General features: G+C 35.7%; 1 non-coding gene across 1 annotated transcript; it reads right to left on the bottom strand.

Annotated features, from left to right (window-relative positions):
* Positions 1–17,919: 17,919 nt before the first annotated feature.
* On the bottom strand, positions 17,920–18,006 carry LOC111765700 (small nucleolar RNA SNORD35). The gene has a single exon (XR_002797976.2). It is a non-coding gene; the product is annotated as a small nucleolar RNA SNORD35 (small nucleolar RNA).
* Between the last annotated feature and the right edge of the window lie 4,826 nt (positions 18,007–22,832).

Genomic DNA, 22,832 nt, shown 5'->3' with positions numbered 1-22,832 from the left:
AAATTATCAAGATATTCAAGATGTAAGGCTCAATATCATCGTGATGATAGTACCAAGGCCTTAATGTTGATAGAAGAAGATGCTGTATTGTCTTGCCCAGGTGATGGCATAAATGGGATTTCCAGAGCTCATCTGCAGTGCAATAAATGGACCTACTTCCTATTATCATAGAGACAGTCACTCTTTATAAATGGTCAGGATATTATTAGAGATGGAAAAAGATGGAAAGAACAGGAAAGACAAAAATCCATTGGTTCAGACAATGGGGCAAATAAAAAACAAATTCCAGAAACACTAACTCCCTCACATCTTCCCTGGATTTGGCAGTGGGAAAAAAAGAAAACGAAGCAAGGAAATATTGCATTAAAGGCAGGGGCACAAGCCCCCCAGGTCCAAGGTTGGGAATTTTATACTCACACAAAGAAGATCTAAACCTACCAAACACAACATTGAGTGAAAGCATTATAAGCTAACATGTCTCCTTCAGATAGTACGGTTCAAAATAAAATAACTGAGAAAGAATCTGTACCATATTATGAGATTCTTGTTTCTGCCGTAGGCGTCATTATGTGGAATGACTCTCATGGCTAAGACAGAGTAATTGAGACATATGTCTGGAGCATCAGTTCTTCTGTTGGCTATGTTCCTCAGTGCTCCATTCAGTAAGTGTTGACTTCCTTAGAGTATGATGATCTCAGAGTACTCAGATTTCTTATAAAGTGGCTAGCTTCCCTTAGAGCCCCAAAACAAATACTGGCAGGTCATTTTAATGCTTAAGCCTAAAACTGGCAACCAGTTAAAGCACATCACCAGATTCCAGGGGAGGAACCATATGAGGGAATAAATAACGAGAAATATAGTTTATTTGGGGGGCACCAAAGTAACAGTCAACCACAGAGGGTGTTTTAGTTCCCTAGGCTGCTCAAGAAAATACCATTAAATGGGTCAGGTTAAACAATGGAAATTTATTTGCTCATGGTTTGAGGCTAGGAAAAAGTCCAAATCAAGAGATCATCAAGGCAATGCTTTTTTCCCCAAAGACTGTGGTGTTCTGAGGCTAGCTGCTAGCGTGTTAGGCTCTTAGCTTCTCACATAGTAAGACACATGGTAGTTAAAAAATTAGAGCAATGGAAATTTAAGCAAGGCCCATATTAAATTCATTCACAAGCCTCTCAAAGAATACAAAGAGAAATAAAACTGATATATTATAGATGGTTCTATACTATAGTGACCTAAAATGGAATGAAATAGAATCTTTACAGATGGTCCTAAAAAACAAACAAAATCAAAATATTAATCTCCATTCTGCTCCTTTAGCAGTTTGATATAATTTATGAATGCCAAAAAAGGATTATGTTTGTAAACTGGTCTGTTCCTCTAGGTATGATCCCCTTTGATTGTATTAGATCTGACTGAGATGGCTTTGACATCTCAGGGTGTAACTCAGGGTTGAGTCCCCGCCCCTTGGTAGGCCATATAAATGGTCACTGACACAGAAGAAGAAGAAACATGGAAGAAGAGAGTGAGAACTTTGTCAGTTTTGATCCTGGGGCCACAGAGAGAGCTGAGCCATTAGCCTGATAGTTTGCTGCTGAAGAGACCGGAGCTCTGAGCACCTTAGAAAGCCTAGAAAAAAACAAGCCCTCCAGCCTACAGCTGAGGTGGGGAAGAAGCTGGGCCCAAGGAGTCTTAAGAGGAAGAGGAAGGCTTAACCCTCACAGAGATCGGCAACCATCTTTCTTCAACACATGCAACAAACTGTGGTGAGAAAGTACTTCTTGTGGTACCTTGAGCTGGACTCTCGAGGGCCTTATAACTGTAAGCTTTTACCCCCAAGTAAATACCTCTTATAAAAGCCAACAGATTTCTGATACTTTGCCTCAGCACCCCTTTGGCTGACTAATACAGCTCCTGTTCATTTTTACATGTTTATCTTTGAGAAACATGACTATTAGATTTGGTTCCCAGGAATATATTACCAGATAACATTAGAGAGTATTTTTTGGGTGTAGGTTTGGGAGTAAAGAATTTATTAAGAAACAAGAAAAGAAAAACAGTACATAATCTGAAACATATATTGCAGGTGTGCTGCACGGTGAGCCAGGCATAGAGTATTTTTTTAAACCAAGAAAGAAATAGCATGAGCACACAGAATCTTTCAGGATCTTATGGAAAAGAGTCATACTATCTTTAAGTGTCTAAGAACAATCACCAAATTAAATATGCAGGCAAATAGCACAGGAACAAGCCTATAACCTGCTATATTGAAGATAAAACTGAAGGCAATTTGTAAAGAAATAAAAATTGCATTTTTAAGAAAGAAAAAATATTTAGCATGGTAAAATCTTATTTGTCAAAAATTACTGGAAAGAATTTTCTGTTTAACAGACAATTACAAGTAAATATAACTTGGATGAGTCAAAAGTTTGTAGTCTTTGAATAATCCTTATAAGCATTCAATCAAAATCAAGAACATTGTAAGTATATTTTAAATAATGTTTTATTTTGCAGAGCAATTTCATTTAAGTATTAATTTTACTTTATAATCCTTACAACTACTCTGTGAAGGAGATATTCCCCTTTTAGTTTCAGTGATGAAATGATATGCTCTCTTAAATGGCCAAAGTCTTATTTCTCCAATTTAGTGCTCATTCTCTATTATGAAAGCCCATCAGGGTTTTGTTTGGTATTGTAGATACAAAAGATACAAAATCTGTACTGATTCTGTAGCATAACCCTCTTCTTCAGGGAAAATAACACTGAGACATTCATTGCCGTTAAAGTATATGAAAAAGTTCGTTAGATTCTATTGTTACTTACTAAGATCAAGTCTTTGACAGTGGGTTGAACGGATGTCGGTTCTGAACACAGAGCAGCCCTCAAGGGCAGTAATCCTGGGTGGGATGCAGGCATTCGGAGAGGAGGCCACGGTTATAACAGCATCAGGGCACAAGGATCCTGGGAGGAAGAGCAACCTCTCAAGTTGGAGAGAGGTTCCTGAACAGATGGAATGGAGGCATTAACTAATGTCAAAGGTCTTGCTGAGATTGTTGATATTTGAGAAGAAAACCTGAGCCAGCAATAAGCGTGATACCAATTTCTCGAGATTTTCCATGATTAATTCCATGTTAAGGAGGTTTGACAGAAAGTTGCCCACTTACATCACATCACTGTCTATATTTTTATTATATTATTTTTCCTAGAAGACTGATAATAGCTATATTCAAGGTTCAGTTTTAATAGGCATTCTGAAGGGATATGGCAGTTCAACAAATATAAAGAAAAACAATATGATTTTCCCCAATCAAGGATAAAATTTATTACAAGGACTTATGCAAAGACACTGTAATACATTTATTTCAGAACTCCAAGACCAAGAAATATTTATTTCTATAAAGAAGTTGACATACTTCATTCTAATAAGTTCTCAAATTTTTGCATTTTACTTTCCCATGGTTCCCTAAAAGCTTAGAACTAATTTGTTTTATGAAATTATAGTAGGTTTTTATGAAACACGGATTACTGAAGTATTTTGTATCCTCCCCTTATGCTTCATTGACTGACTTGTCAACTCAAAAAAATCTTATATTAATTCCTATATGTATAATAAAAATTTGTGTTTTTTGTAAGTTAACTGTTTTCCTTAAAGTGTAAATAAATCATTTTATATACCTATTTATATTGTCCCTAGGTAAAGCACTGACCACAAAGTTATCAAGTAATAACTTATTTGATTAATCCTCAATAATAAATTATTCATTAATACTTTTTTCTGAGTATTTAAGATTTGGAATTAGAAAGTAAATGCTGTATTATTCTTGAATAGAACTTCCCCTCTGTATATTTTTGGACCAGTCACAATTTATGTTGTTTTATTTTTTGTTACATAGAAGCAAGGCTGTCTATTTCTCAGTATTGAGAGCAATCAATGAGACAGGTATGAAATCTTTTTGTAAACTGTCAAGTGGTAGCTTAAGCTGTTATTTATTATTCCTCATAAAATAAAGTACAGGAAAGCTAACTTTTGGCAATTTATATTTAATATGAATTGGAATTCGTAGTATATATATAGGTGTAATATGTATGGAACTCTGTCAATGTTTGGATTTAAACATCTTCTTGAAATTAATGTTCATAATTTCAAAGGTTGCATAATGTCAATATATTGTACTATCTGGCCAGCCTGTTAGAGCAATGGGTAAATATTCACCCATTTCACTCATTCATTTTTCTTTTCTTTTCCTTCACAAATGTATACTTCCCTTGGATGGTATATTTCATATGTAACTTGATTTCAATTTATATATTTATCATTGTGTCTTTCAAATTTGCCTCATCTTGTCTGAATCACCAACCCTTTTATAGGCAGACAGTATATCTGCACAATTGCCAAAAATGTCATTTCATAATGACCCAAGCATAAATTGCCACATTATAATCTCCATTTGTTAGTAATCATATAGAGGACTGAATACCCTAAAAGTACAATTACATTCCTCCCCCTTGTTCCTCTCTGTAGTAGTAGAAATCCAGAGAAATGAGACCTGATCTACTGAACAAATGAAAATATATTCAAGTGGCAGCATGTAGAGATTTTAATATATGTTTCACTACATTTTCATCAACTATACAAAATTTTAAAAATGCATTTGAGTATCCCAGATGGGAAAGTAGAGATGGAAAATAGGGAAGATATTTCACTTGTTTTTGGAAGGAAAGCACATCAATTAACAGATTTTAAATTATTGGCCTGCTTTCACAAATTAATGTATTTTGAGGCAGTGTATATATGTAGAAAGGAAGTTTCATAGTATCTGTTACTATTCCTTTAAGAACTGTAACTTCAGAGAGAAAGTAATGAGTTGAAGGAATTAAAAATACATCAGAAGCCCTCTAACAATTAGAAGAAACTGTTAATTAGCGCAGAATATGAATCTTAAGCTGCCTTGCTCATCAAATCATTTATTTTAATGAAGCAATGTTGATCAGAAACTTTACTAACACAAAAAATAATTATAAGAAAAATTAAATAAGCAAAAGGCTTCTCTGGAAATATGGATCGGACTATAAAACATAGAGTCAAAATTCGTACTGTTATGACATGTACCTTCCTCTTGGGGGTTTTTTTAGGATTAATTAATTGGAATTTGCTTTGAGACTATTAAAGAAGAGCATTCCACCCTGCCTCAATGGTGCAAAAGACCCACGGCCTCAACCATTTTAAAAGGTTAGAGAAAATTGGAGGGGCTCAGTGTCTGTGTAAAGCAGGTGTTACAATGCCACCATGGGAGTTCACTATTATGAGAATTGTGACAAAATGAGAAAATTATATCAACAGCCATTCAGAGTCCATTGATGGATATCCAATGATTTTAAATGATTGGATTTTAAAGTACAGAGTAAGAAAGGATTAAAATTTAGTGGGTTCAGTAGAAGCTCAGGAGAATATATGATAGAGAACAGTGTGTGTACATTCATAGAGCTCTGTCTTTCCATGGACTTATCTAGTTTCATTATCCTTTGACAATTCACTCCACTGTATATGCCCATCATGGTGTTTTGTCCTAGTATCTCTTAAAATGCCTATCATTTCTCCTTGTGTTATGAGCCCCTGCTCTGTGGTCCCATAATATGCATTTATTTTTCAAGCGAGTTTGTTCTCTAATGTGCTCTGCAAAATGCCAACTTAAAAGCAGAATTACTGTTTGTGAAGTCTTATCGTCTTCCCACCTGAGAAGAATGTTAAGATATGAATCTTGAGTAGGGAGAGGGAGAGAGCAGCCGGGGGCAGCAGGGAGATTGACTTACATTAGGTACAGAGACCGGGGCCCATGAGACCTTTTAGGAGTCCACAAAAATGCTTTAATGTCTTTTAAAATCAGAAGAATGTGAAGAAAGGGTTTTACTAGATAATATTAATATATCTTATTATGGGCACTATCACAAAATATATATTTATGTTTTTTTTAAATGGAGAAAGAGGCCCACAGTAGTGAAAGTGCCTAGGGCCAATGAAAGTCATAATGTGGAACTGAAAGGGACAGAAACAGAGAGAGGGGGGAAAGAGAGACAGAGGGAGAGAAAGAGAGAGGGAAAGAGAGGGAGGTAGGGAGGGAAAATCCACTTCTTTCAGTAAAAATACTTCTGGGTTGAGGTCTGAGATGAAGTGCGGTGTAATACTTCCTGTGTAACAATATTACAGGACTTCCCCCATACCCAATATTAGAGGGGATATTTCTGTTTTTCATTTTTGTCCATCATCAATGTAACTTAAACTGATTGTTCTAGTTTACTAATAGAATTTATGTATCAACACTAGACATAAAGACCTTAAGCTGAAACGTTATTAAGATGAGTGATAACTGCCATTTATTTAGCATTTACTGTGTGTCAAGGTTTTGATGCATTGGTTCTCATATTTGTCTCAATAACTGTAAAAGTTAATCACTACAAACTTTTCAACTAAGGGAATCAAAGTTTAAAGAAATTAAAGAGATAAAGAGATCTGTACATCCCCTCAGCCATATTAGGCCTCACATGACTTTTAAGATTAGAGAGAAAGAATCATAAATTCATCTCATTATTCACATAGGTTTTGAAGTCCTCAAGTACATGTTATTTCAAAACTTTAGCTTGTGTTTTACCTATAAATATTTCTCTCTGGAAAATGATGAAAATAGTTCTTTAATCCTAAAGAAGAGTTAATAACGATTTGATTTCAAACTGTTAATATCATATATTAAAACAGTTAAAAGCCAAGTTTGGAGGAAGTAAAAATTACTACAGCACCTTTGGAAAACAGTTTGGTAGTATATGCTGATGCTGAACATATGCATACCTCCCAGCCCAAAAGCACCATTCATTTTTTTGTACACCCAAAAAAACACACACACGTGCACCATAATATTCACGAGTATTGACAGCTGAATTATTTGGTATAGCCAAAAATGGAAATATCTCCTATTTTATCAACAGTTAAAAGAATAACTAAATGTAGTTATATTCATTCAATGGAATACTTTACAGCAATAAAACTTATTTAGATATATCTACACACACAAAAGTGTGAGTCTAAGAAATATGCTATTGAATTAAAGAAATTAGACACAAAAGAATGCATGCTGTGTGATTTTGTTTGTTAAAGTTCAAATATAAAACTATTGTTTTAAGAGTTAAGACATTGTTTTCCTTGGGTGAGGAGGGAAAATGTTGTGATAGAGACAGATCACCAGATTGGCTTCTAGAGATTAATCTTTCCATGGACTTAACTAGTTTCATTATCATTTTTTTTTACCTGAGATCAGTTTTATTGCCATGTTTACTTTGTGGTAATTTATTAAGCTTATGATTTATGCATTTTAAATATGTATTATATTTCGATAAATAAATTTTTGAAAAGTTATGGTAGAAAATTCAGCTGCTAAATTTCTATACTATATTTAATACATTGTGTTTATATCCCATAAAAAATAATATCTAATAGTTTGGCAGATAAAATTTTTCATATAGAACTTTCTAAATCATGAAGAAAATATCAAAAGAAACAAGAGAAGCGAGTATCAATTATTCTGACATACTTTTGTAAGAATAACTCAGACAATTATAAGGAGTAAATTTCTGAGATGATAAATGGTGATATAGGGAATTGATGTAATTGAGATGAGGTTGAAATCAATATAGTAGATGAACACATTTCCTAAACTGTAAAATCTATGTATTTCCTCCTTTAAAGATTCAGTTATCCATCATGAAGAAGTGTTTTGATTTAATTACAGAATATTACAAGTTACAAACTTACTAAATTGATGGTTCCTAAACCTGACTTTTTAAAATCAATGTGTGTTAAGGCTACAAAATATGAGAAAGGAAGAAAAGATTGCTAAAATAATTTTAGAAGTTAAAATGAAGGGACAGCTTAAAGCTATAAAATCATTTTTGACAAATATTTATAGCTTGGTAACTCTAAATAGTTTAATATCTTCTTTATTCTTTCTGACACATTTTGGTCTAAAATAGGTTAGATAAATGATAAAATCCATGCTGGGCTCTGCCTTAGTCTGCATGCTGCTGAGCAATCATCAAAGTTATCCAGTAATTTAAGGGGTAGATCTATTATTATCTCCTAATGATTAGGTCAAATCAGTCAGGTTGGACTCCTCATTAATGATGACAAGGGTCTCTGAGCCACTGCCCCTTCATAACTCACAAATAAAGCAATACTGTGGATGTTTAATCAACTTATGAGCTATACATTTGTGATAGGTCTCCTCTTCCAGAATGAACAGCCTGCTTTGCTCAGAGCAGCCTCTTTAAAAAGCGCCCTGCCTAGCATCCATATCTATGTTTTAAGTAGAGGACAGACTTCTCTTTGGATAGCATGTCATCATCACCTGGCCTAAAAGATTCTCACGGAACTACTGATAAATTAAAATATTGAAATATGTCTAGCCTACAATGTAAGGTAAATATTGCACTTAGGATCCCAGATGATCTGTCTCTTCTGAGAAACCCACGCACAAAAGATTTGCAAACAATCTTGTCAAATGCTAGTAACATTTGTAAAAATGTAGAGAAGGTAGGCCAAACTTTTAAATGCATAGCCTATCCACCTACCAGCTCTTAGCTGAGGTCTTCATTCTCATTGTGGAGTCTATTTCCATATCCCACAGAAACCCATTATCTCACCATTATTTATCATATCAAACACCTCCATTTAATTTTAACTTCAATTGATTTTTTTTTTGGTGGAGTGGGGGGGTTACTCTCCCCTTTCCACTTTCCTTCTATCTATTTTTATAATGATATTTACAACCCTTTGGGAGGAAAAGAAATTGTTTACATGTATAATTGCAGTTAAAAATCAGATTACTAATTTAGTGTAAACTATTTCATCTGGAACATTGTCAGAAATTCAATTACTTGTCAAAAAGGTAAAAAATACTTCTTTAGTTTGGGGTCCATTAAGTAAGTAAGTTCTGCTAATATGACATGAAAAATGAAAACTTTGATGGCAGAAGAATTTTAATTGATTAATACTCAAAGAAAATGTATAATGACAAAAATGAGTTCTACAATGGCCAAAGCCTTTTTTGAAATTTTAAATGGTCAGTCAGTCAATAATTGGCATAGGGAAGGAAGATTGTGCTTTATTTTCTTTAAGGTTAAGACCTTAAATAAAAAAAGAATTTATTTTCGAATCCATGGGTATAAAACCATCCATCATTAACTACATCCCAAAATTGCATACGCCCAAAACAAATCATAGACCTAAATATAAGAGCTAAAGCTCTTATTTTAAATCTTGGAGTAAATCTTTTTGATCTTGAGTTTGGTAAAGTCTTCTTTAATAAGACACCAAAATATAAGCAACATGAGAAAAAAATGAATCAGACTTCATCAAAATTAAAAACTTTCATGCCTGAAAATGACACCCTCAAGAAAGTGAATAAATAACCCACAGAACTGGAGAAAATGTGTGCAGATCATATAACTGATACCCAGAATATATTGAGGGAACTCAAAATCAATAATGGAAAGATAAACTAAAAATTGGGCAAAGCTTCTGAATAGCCATTTTTTCAAAGATATACCAAGAGCCAATAAGCATATGAAAAGTATTCAACATCATTAGCCATTAGAGAACTATAACCAGATAATTCATCAAAACTGCTAGGCTGACTATAATAAAAATACAGATAATAGCAACTGTGAGTGAGGATGTGGAGAAAGAGGAATCCTCATATATTGCTGACGGGAATGTAAAATGGTGCAGCTATTTTGGAAAACAACATGGCAGTTCCTCAAAATGTTAAACACAGAGTTAACATATGATCCAGAAATTCTACTCCTAGATAAATACCTAAGAGAAATGATAAATACCTTATGTCCACTTGAACACAGCACCACTCATTAATAGCAAAAAGTAGAAATAACCCAAGTGCCATCAATTGATGAAGGGACAAATACAATACATATATACACATGTACATGAATGATCTATTCAAATAACAGAATGTATTATTCCAACATTCAAAAGGAACAGAGTGAATTTAGGTCACCCAGTCATCCATGATGATGATGTAAGAAGCTTCTGTTTTCTGTTCTCTCACAGAATCTTTGAACAACTAGTAAAAACTGGCAAGTCTAACTTCCTCATTATTCCAGAAAGCTGTTCAAAGGTTGAAGTAATGGATGAATGCAATTGTAGCAAAGGTGTCACATTAGTGCAAATTATTGATAATAGGGAAATCTCTGAGTGTGAGTGGAGATATATGTGAACTCTGTATTTTCTGCATGATTTTTCTGTAAACTTATAACTTCTCTAACAAAAAATAAAAAGGAATGGAGTATTGATACATGCTACAACAATGATGTACCTATGCTAAGGTAAAAGATGAAAGACTGTAATACAAGACTATGTATTACATAATTTCATTTATATGAATGTCCAGAACAGGTAAATCTATAGAGGCAAAAACTTGATTAATGGTTGAGTATGGTTGGGAGGGTGGGGGGTGGTGAATGGGAATGAGAAGTGAACACTACTAGGTATGGGATTTCTCCTTGGAGTGATGAAAATGTTCTGTAGTTCATTGTGATGATGGTTGCACAGCTCTATGAATATACTAAAAACCATTAAACTGAACACTTTAAATAGGGGAATTATATGGTATGTGAGTTTTATCTCAATAAAGCCGTTTACAAAATAAAAAAGTGAAACACTGTTCAAAAAAATTTAATAGACATATATAAAAGGTATTCAAGGAACACACTAGAGGAAAAATCTAACTTATTATCTCTGTCATTGATTTGCTTATTTACCGCCTTGTGTCATTCCATGTGTGTCTATGAGTGTACACGTGTGTGTGGCAAAGGTTAGGGAGGTAACAGAATCATCTAGCTAGACTTGGAAGTAGTTGACTCATGAGTATCGTGACACCTTAATCACCCAGATATCAGTTTATGTTCATAATTTCATAGGGCCATAGTGTGCTAACTCAGTAGAGCCAAATGTAAGCATTACTTCTCAACAATGCACTCACATTGGTACCCTGAAATGGACCATGGTGCAAATATTTACAGCAAATGTTACAAATCAAGGCATTTTTCTGAACTCCTTCTCCCTCTTCCCCTGAGCACTGGTTGTTAAACGTCTTCCGGTATTACACTGCTCTGAAAGCCCTTTCAGAAAATAATTCTCAAAAATCATGCTTGGCATTAAGATATATTTATAAATGCCTAGAAAATTGAAGGAGTCATTCAGAAGCCAAAGTGCCTGGGGGCACTACAGCGTCTCTGAGAAAGAATTTAACCTAAGGTAGTTCAGAAATCTACCATGATGAGCCAGACTAGTAACAGAAACTGAGAATCAAGGAGAATCAATTTTTCTGGGTATAATTCAAAGGCACATCAGCAATCTCAAAGGAAATGGCTTTGGGGAAACGCTGAAAAGTGCTGGACACAAAACAGTGGAATGACTCAATGCTCAAGCAATCCCATTAAGAGAGCTTTGTAAGACACAAAGGAGAGTCATTTCAGAAAGCCTGTCTAGCAACAACAGCAGCAGGGGCTTGGGTGAAGAGCAGGGATCACCTGTAGACAGTGCAGGTGGATGGAAGGAACTGAGCTGGGCATTGTCAGGTGGAGGTTGTTCAGAATGAAGTGACAAATATCAGCACAGTGTTTGGAGCAGAATTGTGGGTCTTACACAAGTATTGGCCAGAACAGTAGTGTGTCACTGGAGAAACAGCAGAGAGAAGAGGCAATGCTGACTTATGTGTAAGCCCATGAGTACTCATCCTTGGAGACTCCAATATACTTGAGGACCGAGGACTCTCTAAAAGGACTCTAAGTCTCCACAGCCATGCAAGTAGGGTAATGAAAGAACAACATTTTAGTTTTAATATTCATGTGAGTGCATATGAACATAGAGACTCTGTGTGTGTGTGTGTGTGTGTGTGTGTGTGTGTGTGTCTTTTGGGGTTGTAACTGTCACTGCAGTAACTTGACCATAAATCTATCATAAAACCCATACCACAGATCAGTATAATTTACTTTCCTATCTCTATTCCATAATTGATTTCAGCTCCTTAAGGCAGAATTTATTTTATTCCATCTTAACTACTCTGGTAATTACCATAGCGCACATTGTGAGTATCCAGTATTTGTTAATAATAGTGAGAGCTAATTACTACTAGATGCCAGGCATTAATCAAAGTATTTTACATATATCCATTTGGAGTTTATGTAAAGGTGTTATTAGTATCCCTAATTTTCAGATAAAGAAAGCAGAAGCACAGAAAAAGTAAGCAGTTTGCTCAAGATCATATACCTGCCTCTCAAAGGATTGCTAGCTAGCTAGCTAGCTAGATAGATAGATAGCTAGATGATAGATTGATTCAGAGAACTTAGTTTGCTATGATAAGTAGACAAATACATAGATAGATAGATTCAGAGAACTTAGTTTGCTATTCCACTTCTGCCATATTTGGATAATGTGCTCTAGACTACTTCAAATTATGAAGAGAAGACCTTTAGCAGGTCATGAAATCAATTTAGTGGTTTGCAACCAGGATTTTTTTTTTTTTTAAGAATAGGATAGGATGAGATGGATGGGATAGGATGAAAATATCAAGTGCACTCTGTGCAGCCAGGATAAGTTGATTTTTGAAACCTCTTATTTCAATTGTATATAGGTATGGGTGTGTGTTTGTGTGTGGGGACCATAATATACAATGTACTTCTTTCTTCAGAAGGTTGCTATCAAAATTTGTGAAACTTGCTTGAAGTCATAGTATTTTATTCTCTGAGCCCTAGTTTCTTCAAAGTTTAAATATAATTCTGATAATGGGTATGTAGTTCTTGAAGACACAGTCAAATTCCAGTTCCTAGATTGAATGTTAATAGAATTAAAATGTTTGCAAAAATAGTTTTAATTAATCAACCACAATTAATAGTAAGCAAGTACACCTAGGTCTGATGTCCCTTTTCGGAAGACATATTATAGACATTATGGCAAATGGATCATGTGAAATATTTAAAATAACTATGAGAGAGCTCTCAAAAACCATTGTATTGGTAATAGCTGAAGAGAGGAACCTACCTATTGAACGTACAACAGATGCATTATTGCAGTTATGATTGGATCACAGTAATGCTAACATCACTACACTGAGGAAGTATTGTATTGATGGTAACAATATAATACCAGTAATAATAGAAGATTAAAACAGCTCTTCTCATTGAAACAGTCTCCTGATTGTGGGGAGAAGCATCTACTTCCTTCAAAAAAAAACAGAACTACTAAGACTTATAGAAAAAATAAAAGAAAGAAATCTCCGAAGCATAAATAGTATCTAACTGCTGTTTAATGATGTTTTGGATCAAAAGAAATAAAGGAAAAATGTGTCTTCTGAATTCTTGTAAAAGAACTAGAATTAAGAATCTCCCAAAGAAGGGAAACAGTTTTTATTTTGGCATATTTCTAAAACAATCATATTCATTTATGTGTTTCGTACACTGTAAATTTTATGTATGCATATATTACTTATTTTTTCACTAACTAGAATACTATTTCCAAAAGGTCAAAGATTAAAAATCTTTTAAAACATTGTGATAGCCTCTGGCAATTCTCAAAATTTTCAAGTGGATTCCTAATATAGCCAATACCTTCTAGTGAAAGGGGTTGAGTCCTAAAAAGCAGTAATTTGTGTATTAATTTCTTCTGTTGGCTAAGGACTTTGTATATGTCTTATCTCATTAAAGTATCATACAAACTCTATAAGTAAGAATTATTATCCAGATTAGCAAAAGGGAATAAAAATTATTTGGCTGATAAGTTGCTAAATCAAGATTCAAACTGATATCTCTATGATTCCAATGCCCATACTCTCTCCATTACATTTAAGAGCAGCTAAACTGTCAGACCAAAGGGGAGAGATAAGCATTTTATACCATCACCTCATAAAGCACAGCCTCAGGGTATTTTGCTCTGTTTTCAGAGGCGATATATTATCGAAGTGAGAGAGACTGATCCATAAATAGGAGACATTTAGGCACAAGAGTGACATTTTCTTTCATTATTTCATTTCATGTCATTTGCCACATGTTTGTCTCTAATCCCGTGCATGTTCCTGTACCTATGTAATATTCAGTGTGAAATTCTATGTCAGTATAATTTAAACTTCCAAAAGTCAGTAGGTTCAGAGTTGTGATTCCCATGGCAACCATAATTCCACCCCTTTGTTTTTATATAGCATTTGTATAACTAGAGAAGTTGTTAAGTTTTATATCTTAATATAAATATGCAGTCATGTTGAGTGTCTTTTTATAGTTGCTGTGGGAACCACAATTTAGAATTTTCTGATTTTCTTTGCATTTAAATTCCCAATCAGATTATTACAATCACTGGCATTCCTCTCATTTTATTGAAGAAGTGAAGAGGTAGGAAAGGAATAGTAATTTTATTGCAATTTCCCATAGTTTTGAAGATACTACTTTACTGCCAAAGGGAGAAAACTTAAAAAAGAAGAGAAAGTAAGGAAACATGATATTTTCTAAATAAAATGTTAAAAAGAAGGAATACTATGGTAAATAAATCTAATGTAATTTTAAATATGTGCAATTCCCCAATATCTTGAAGTGGTGTTTTCTTATAGTCACAGAGTAATAAGAGTTACAAACACAAAAGCCTATTAAGGTTCTTAGGTGTCTTAAAATCAGCAATTTGTGTGCGCTTTACAAGTGAGAAGGGTTATAAATGTATTTGTGTATGGGTGGTTTGTGTGTATATAATGCATTTCTCATTCCATTTGGATGAAAAGTTTAGTAGAATTAACCTCAATAACCACGATATTTGCGAATAATTTAATGTCCTTGTAAGTTCTGTGGTACTACGATGTGAATGTGTGTTTAAAGTCCAGACACCTTTTGTTTAATAAGAGTTTACATAAGCTGCCCCGATGGGTTTTTGCAGTATTTCTAGAACTTTACAAGGCACAATTTATAAACCATTCTTGTAGACCCTCTCCCACCACTGAAAATAAACCATTTTATATGACAGGGAGATGTCTCTCTTTAAAGTTATCTAGATAGCATCTCTGAAACCCATAAGTGGTAATGTTCATGATAACAGATGAAGTTTTCTCAAAAAAATAAGACAAAAAAGGGTTTTGGATAGGGATATTGCTACTTCATATTTGATTTTTTTTTTAGTTTTGTGAATTACAAAATCATTTCTTTTTATGTGAAATTGTTTTAAGAATTTCCTCTCAACTAACTGACAAAAATCTTGTAGCTTTGGTGAAGTTAAAGACGGATGGACGGAAAAGAGCACCTTGGCTTCCCAGGCAGAAAAAGGGCTAAGCCATTGACTTCATGATATCAATGCAGGGCAAGGTTTGTTCCTCACATCCATAGGTTTCCAAACTTGATTTCTTCTAGCAACTCAGAGTTGAACTGACTCAAGGTAACTGATTTTTTGAGTCAAATTCACAGGGAAATGTGATATAAATCCAAATGCCAGTTTATTAATTTTCTCTAAAAATATGAGTGCCAAGCTGTTGATTAGCATATTCGCTCCAAGAAAGTGAATCTTCCTGGGGAGGCTCAGTTTAATCAGGTGGCTATTTGCAAAACCTAGAATCATAGTGTAAAGGGTTCGCTGACGGATCTGAATGCCAAGCGTCTTTTCCATTGGAATTATTTCCTGCCAAGGGAGTTCAAAATTCAAATTGGTGGAGGTGACTGATTTCAGGGACCAGAGCAGATATTGCTGGGCAACAGACTAAGTTCCAGTTGAGTCAGCGTGAGTCTCATCCCTTCCCCCTAAGTTCATGTCAGCCCCAACACAACCACCCTCAATCCCCAGAAGAGATTGGGCTCCCGTGACTGTAGCTTTCCTGCCTGCAGCCCGCTCCCCCATGGTCCCAGACCTACAGAGTGAGGACTCATTCTTCCTTGTGTCGAGACATTTCTTCTGATGCTACTCCATGCAGGGGTCAGTGCAAGAAAGGACAGTCTAGAAAAAGGTTTAGCAGAGAAAAGCAGGACCAGGAAATACTGGAGTTGACTGTTCTTGGTATTGATTACCTACCAATTTCTACAGAGAAGGATGAAGGTGGGGAAAACTTTTGTGTAAACTCACCCACCCAACTGAAAATACAAAGGTATGCTGTCATCATGCCTTCTGGGAGTTTGAAGACCCTATAGGAGAAGCAAGATTTCATCTAGGTCATGAGGACATATAAAAGACATTCACAGTTATGGTCAAAACCAGCCTAGGAAGCATCTCCACTCCAACCACATGGCTCAGCTCATCCTAAGGCCAGCCTGGCACACCATACAGAAAGTACTGACCTGGCAGCAAGTTACTATCCCTCCCAGTAAAACAGACAAAAAAACTTTCTGGTTGCCCAAACACTGTGATTATTCTGGACATGCTGGCAATTCTGGATAAACTGACAAGTGCAATATAGTGTCTGCTAGGTAAATGCCAACCAATCTGGGCACACTGACCCTACTGGAAATACTGACCATCTCTCACAGACCGCTTAGAGACTGCCATTACAGACACATTAACCAACCCCTTAACACCCTAGTATCTACCTTAAGAGAACAAAGCTAAGATCTCTACATGTCATCATGGGCCATATTCTACCTTATATCTTGTAATAGTCTTAGATGTGATCTGCTTTTCCAGGATTCCACCAGACATAAAATTTTCACATGATTATTCAACCAGTGAACACAAAAGCTTTCAATGAACATAGAACAATTAATCCTATTTCTTAAAAGATACATGCATATAGTCACTATTCATAAAAATTTTATATTACTTTTTGAACGTGAAACTTCTTTATGTATAAACATACACTTTTACAGAAATGTGTATGATGTACACTTTTTTTCATGCTGTCTTTTTTTCCCTCTTTTTTCTTGGACTTTCCATGTTAAAAACCTACTACCGTATTTGCCTTTATTATTTGTTACCTTTATTATATTCTCTGACCCCAGGTCAGACTAACAGAGATTCTTCTGCTATGTCTGTTCTCATTGACAGTCCTGAGACTAGAACTGAGCAACAAATTGAAGAAATCAAGAAACGTTGCTGACCTGTGAGTATGTGTAGTAAAATGGCTTATCCTAGACTGATTTGAGGAGTTCCCAGACAATCTACAATCCAAGTAACTGGGGCACTATGGGACCTAGAGCAAGATTATCTGGTGGATTCAGATAATGTGGTCCACTGCATGTTGACCAATAGCTTGTTTGTATAAACATAGACATGGTAAGAGAGTCAGCTTTTCAAAACACTTTAATTTTTCCACTTTACAATACCCAGAGATGCAGAGGAGAAATTTTCAAGGTACAAGAAACCATCATTAAATTAAACTGATCCTAAGTTTTTGACATGGGTACCATTGCTATTTACAACTTATAGTTCCAAAAGAAGAAAATATCATCGCTGTCAAATACAGCAGGTTGTCACAGGGAGCGGTGGCCACAAGGAAGACTCGCCATGATCATTTTTATACCATTTTATGAGAATTGTTGCTCTGAGGCAGGAGACGTTATTGCCACCATAGCATAGGCTGTCAGAGATGGTGGCATTAGCCTCTAGAGCACAGCTTATCTGAGGGAGAGTGTTGTTCAGAGTGAATAATCCTTTATCTTCATGTTGTTTCATATTCTGCCATGGGGCACAATTTAAACTGATTGATAGACACAAGGAAAAAAGTTTACGTCCAAGAAAGTTTAATAATAAAATCAAGGTAAAAGCCCCCATCAACAAAGCATCTACTGAAATAATAAAATGGAGTCTGTGAAATAGAAGCCCTGCTGCTGTTCCTCACTTAACCTATATTTCTCTGTTACCCTTTTACTTGTACTTTCTCTTCCTTCTTCACACTTTTCTTTTTTTCTCTGGTATCAGCTAAGACACTGGCATTATCAGTAGTGCCCACAGGAGCATCTGCTGACCATTGTGAGAAAAAGCCATCATCTGCCCCTTCTTCACATTTAAATCTCAGATGAGGTGAAATAGAAAATTTTGCATACTTAAATGGATGCTGTCAAAATAATTGGGGCTGGGGTCAACTTCAGATTACTAGCAAGCTCTTGAGGGTAGTAAGAGACATCTCAAAATCAAAAAGGTTGCTGCGTTTGCCATCTACAGCATTCTCTGATCCAAATTCCTATTTTTTCACTTTGTTTTCTACAAGGAATTTCTTTCTTCTTCCATTGGGAACATCTACTGATTGCTCAGTCAGGAATATGTTGTCTTGATTTCCAGCTATCTCACTGTTGCTTACTCTTGTCTAGAGATGGGAAAAAGATGGAGAGAGAAATCATCAAACTCAATGGCTTCACACTGAACATCTCCTAGATACTCTTTCCCAGTGCTCTCACTCTCATACTATTTGAAATTTCTGACTAGTGACTCAGCTGCAAATTTGGCAGGAAAGACCCTCCAAGAAAGATGACCTGACATTTCCTATTATCTATGTCTATGCTGTCCTCGGTTTGTTTCAGTAATTGGCAGTCGACTGGGTGACACTATCACAACCTTCATTGTCTAGCTTTCTCATTCATAAGAATGTAGTCCTTTTGCATGTAGTATATCAACAGCAAATCTCTGACTTTATTCTCCACCTCCACAGTCGTCAGCATTACTAAAACCTGATTAACTGAACACTGAATGGACAGCATTGTTCATTCACTCACTCATTCAAAAGCTATTTAAAGAGCTTACCTTACTGAACTGTATTAGAACTATAGAAAAATATTTAAAAGTAAGCATATAAGTCTTGTCTTTCAGTTAGCATGTCTATAGTACCTGAGATGACCAAGATTAATAAAGTTTCATGCTTGAGATATATATATCTCAAGGATGAAGGAACTATCACCTTCTATAGTTACATTCCCCCTTTTATCAGCTCTTCCAATAGGAAGAAATCATCACTGAAATGGAAGTTTAGAAACTTCATTGGACCACTCACTCATGTCCTTCTATTCTGCCTCTTCTTGCTATTGATGCAGAGGTAAAGCTTTCATTGGAAATCTTTTTCTATGTAGTAAATCTCCCCCAAACTTAGCAGTTTAAAATAACAAACATTTATTATCTCTTGCAGTTTCAGAGAGTTCTGGCTCAGGGTTTCTCATGAGGCAGCATTCAAGATGCAGGCAAGGGCTTATGTCGTCAGGTTTTACCAGGATAGAGAATCCACTTCCAAGCTTGCTCATTTGGCTTGCCATGAGGTATCATTTCTTCATTTATACAGCGGTCCATAGGCCTGCTCAAAGTGACATCTGACTTCCTCAAAGCAAGTGATCCACAATAGAAAAAGTGTGACCAAGATGGTAGACCCAATTAATGTCTTTTATGACTTAATCTTAGAAACGTATCTCCATCACTTCTGTTATATTCTATTGGTCACACAGACAAACTTTGGTACAATGTGGGAGGGGACTAAACAAGGGTGGGAATCCCAGAAGGGGACATCAATAGGGGCCATTTTGAAGACTGACTGCAATAGTTCTGCACTATTCTGCTGCCTCTCTACTCCCTCATTCTCTCTTTCTCCAGCCCCCCTCCTTCTTTTTACCATGTGTACTGCTCCTTGTGTCAAGTTTGTATACCATGCAGTTCAACCACAAGAAGAGTCAAGTTTTCAATGCAGGTTTAAAGGAAGGAGGTTGAGACTTTAAGATAATCTACATGCTTTATATCCACTTCACCAGTACTAGATATGCTCTTTCTCATTTTAATGTATAGCTATCCTGATAGGAGGCAATTTAAGGACAGAATATGCCAATTTGAAAACATTTATCTAAAACTTGTGATAAACCATCAAAAATCTTGCCTTGCACAATTTGTGTGTGTGTATAATCTCATCCATTAATCATTGACTCAAAATGTTTTCATTGAGTACCTATTACATTTATGGCATTGTTCTAGGTGCCTGGAATAAAACAGTGAACAAGCATACTAAAATTCCTACCCTTGTAGCGCTTATATTCTAGTGGGGGCAGGCAGACAGCACAAATAAATAAGTAAATCATGTATTACATTAGATGTTGATAAGTGAAATTGATCTGTGAAAAAATAAAACAGAGCAATGAAAAAGAGATTTTGAGTGAAGGGGATGGGGGGTTGTAATTTTACATTTAAATTTAAAATGTAAATTTACAGAGGTAAGTTTAGGGCTCATTGAGCAGGTGAGATTTGATAAAGTCCTGATGGAAGTGAGAACATCTTCTAGAGAAAGAGTTTTCTAGCAGATGGATCAGCCAGGGCAAATGGCCTGAGGTCAGAACATCCTATTAGGCTTAAGGAACAATACAGAGACACCTGTGTGACTGGAGAGGCGCAAGAAACAAGCAAGGTAATAGAGGGTAAGATCAGAGATATTAGAGGTTGTCAATTTTGAGGAATTTGCAGGCCGTTGAAAATCTTGGCTTTTACACTTGGTGAAATGGGGAGACATTAGACAGTTTGTTTTGAGCAGAAAAAATTAAAATTTACTTAACAAAGAAATGGAAATATGAACTCTATGTAAATGAGCATAGGAATCAGTTTTAATCATGTTCGTATCCAATGAAGTTTCCATTTCCTACTGAATGACATTTAAATGCAATCAACATCACAACCCCCAATTCCATCCTCAACATTTCACCTTATAAAATTCAGCTCAGGCATCACCACCAGACTCTTGGGGTAAAGGAAACCCACGTGCAATTTCTATGATGTATACATTTCCCTCATTTTGACAATTGGCAATGCAAGCCCGTGTGAGATGGCTCGAGCATGCCACTGTTTGTATCCCACAAAGCAAACACCAAACAGTGATTTTACCGTGGACATTAAACAAATGTTTAATAAATCAATAACAATAATTATCAATTTCTGAGTATCTATATGTACCAGGCACATAACTTGTCTTTATTAACCATTTCCTCAAAAACCTTACAATTACACAGAAAGGAAGTCGTTTTCTCCATATTGTAGCAGAAGATATTGATGTTCATGGGTGTGAAATAAGTTGCCCACATTCATTATCTAGTAAGTGGCAAAGCCATGATTTGAACCCCAAACAGTCTATACTCTTTCCTTTATACTAAACGAGTTAGTTCAGCCTGGAATTCAGCTGTCCACTCTACCCAATGAATTGCATTCATTGATGTGTAATTATCTATTGAAATGTGGCTATTATTTCAGCTGATTGCCATTAGACAGCTTAGGTTCATCTCACACCATTCTATGGATACAAGTTGAGAGTCTACTCATTTCATCAATTTTATATTTCCCTAGAATATCCAACCCTATCACCTCCCCCTTTCCCAAAGAATGATAGATATCTAAGTCAATTCAAAAGCACCACTTCTTTTCACTTCATCCTTTGAAATTTAACTCAGGCATTGCTTTTTCTGAGAAATCTTTTCCAGCAACTTCTCTCCAGCTCTCCTCAGAACAGAAAATGTGCCCAAAAATTGTGCTTCCAAGCATTCCATGAATACATCCAGTATTGCAGTAAAACACATAGTTATGTGGTAAGTCTCCGTTTACGTTTCTCTTTTCTCCATTAGAATAAGAACATTTCTAAAAGTGGAAATTGTGCCTTATTCATCTTTATTTCCCCAGTGCCTATTTCAATGCCTGATATTAGATACAAATTTTTTTGGTTGAATAAATTAATGACTAAACAAAAGAAGGGCTCAGGACAAACATCATCATTTTACAGTTTGGCATTTCTGTTTATTTGGGTCATTTCATAATGTAATAAACATATGATAGTTTTACAACTACCATATATTTCAAAAACCATATAAAGTACTAGTTAAATGCTGGGGCTCTGTAGCATTAATACTGAGATCCAGCTTTTGTCTCTGCCCCTTGCTAGCTGGGAAAATGACTTCATCTTTCAAGTCTTCATTTTCTTCATCTGTAAAATGGAAATGATTTTAATAACAGCTAAATACATGAATACCTAAAAAGCACATAGAAGAAGCTTGACAAATAATAAACTTTTAAATGACTATTATTACTTAATTGTTAAATAGATCAGTAAACATTAAACACATTTAGTCGATTATTTGTGTTTATGGGCAGGGTAATTGTTAATCAATTGTTATCCTTAACAAATGATTGACAGTTAAAATAATTTTTTTAAAAAGATTTATTTGTATTTATTTAATTCCCCTCCCCTCCCCCGGTTGTCTGTTTTCTGTGTCTTTTTGCTGCGTCTTGTTTCTTTGTCCGCTTCTGTTGTCGTCAGTGGCACGGGAAGTGTGGGCGGCGCCATTCCTGGGCAGGCTGCACTTTCTTTTGCGCTGGGCGGCTCTCCTTACCGGTGCACTCCTTGTGCGTGGGGCTCCCCTACGAGGGGACAGCCCTGTGTGGCACAGCACTTCTTGCGCGCATCAGCACTGCGCATGGGCCAGCTCCACACGGGTCAAGGAGGCCCAGGATTTGAACCGCGGACCTCCCATGTGGTAGACGGACGCCCTAACCACTGGGCGTTTCCCTAAAATAATTTTTAAAAATCATAATTGCTACTACTAATTTCCCCAAGAGGCATATAACATATAACACAGAAAACTAACTTCACGCTGTTCTACCTATTTTCTCCAAGGAAGCTAACAAGTACAATTTAAAGCTGGTCACATAGTGCGTTTGTGCTCTTAACTGTCTACTCTTTTCAGGCTTAGGAGAAAGATGAGAATTGGCATTTCTTTTTCGGCCTGGGTAATGGCATACTGCCAGTAACTAACTGAAAGCCAGGGTCTGCATATTGCAAACAATCTGAGAGGAAAGAAGGGAATATTTCAATGCA

The sequence above is a fragment of the Dasypus novemcinctus genome, chromosome 8 (genome assembly GCF_030445035.2).
Source record: "Dasypus novemcinctus isolate mDasNov1 chromosome 8, mDasNov1.1.hap2, whole genome shotgun sequence".
In the NCBI taxonomy this organism is placed as follows: Eukaryota; Metazoa; Chordata; class Mammalia; order Cingulata; family Dasypodidae; genus Dasypus; species Dasypus novemcinctus.
The sequence above is the reverse complement of the archived record's forward strand: the minus strand, read 5'-3'. Positions and strand labels throughout refer to the sequence as shown.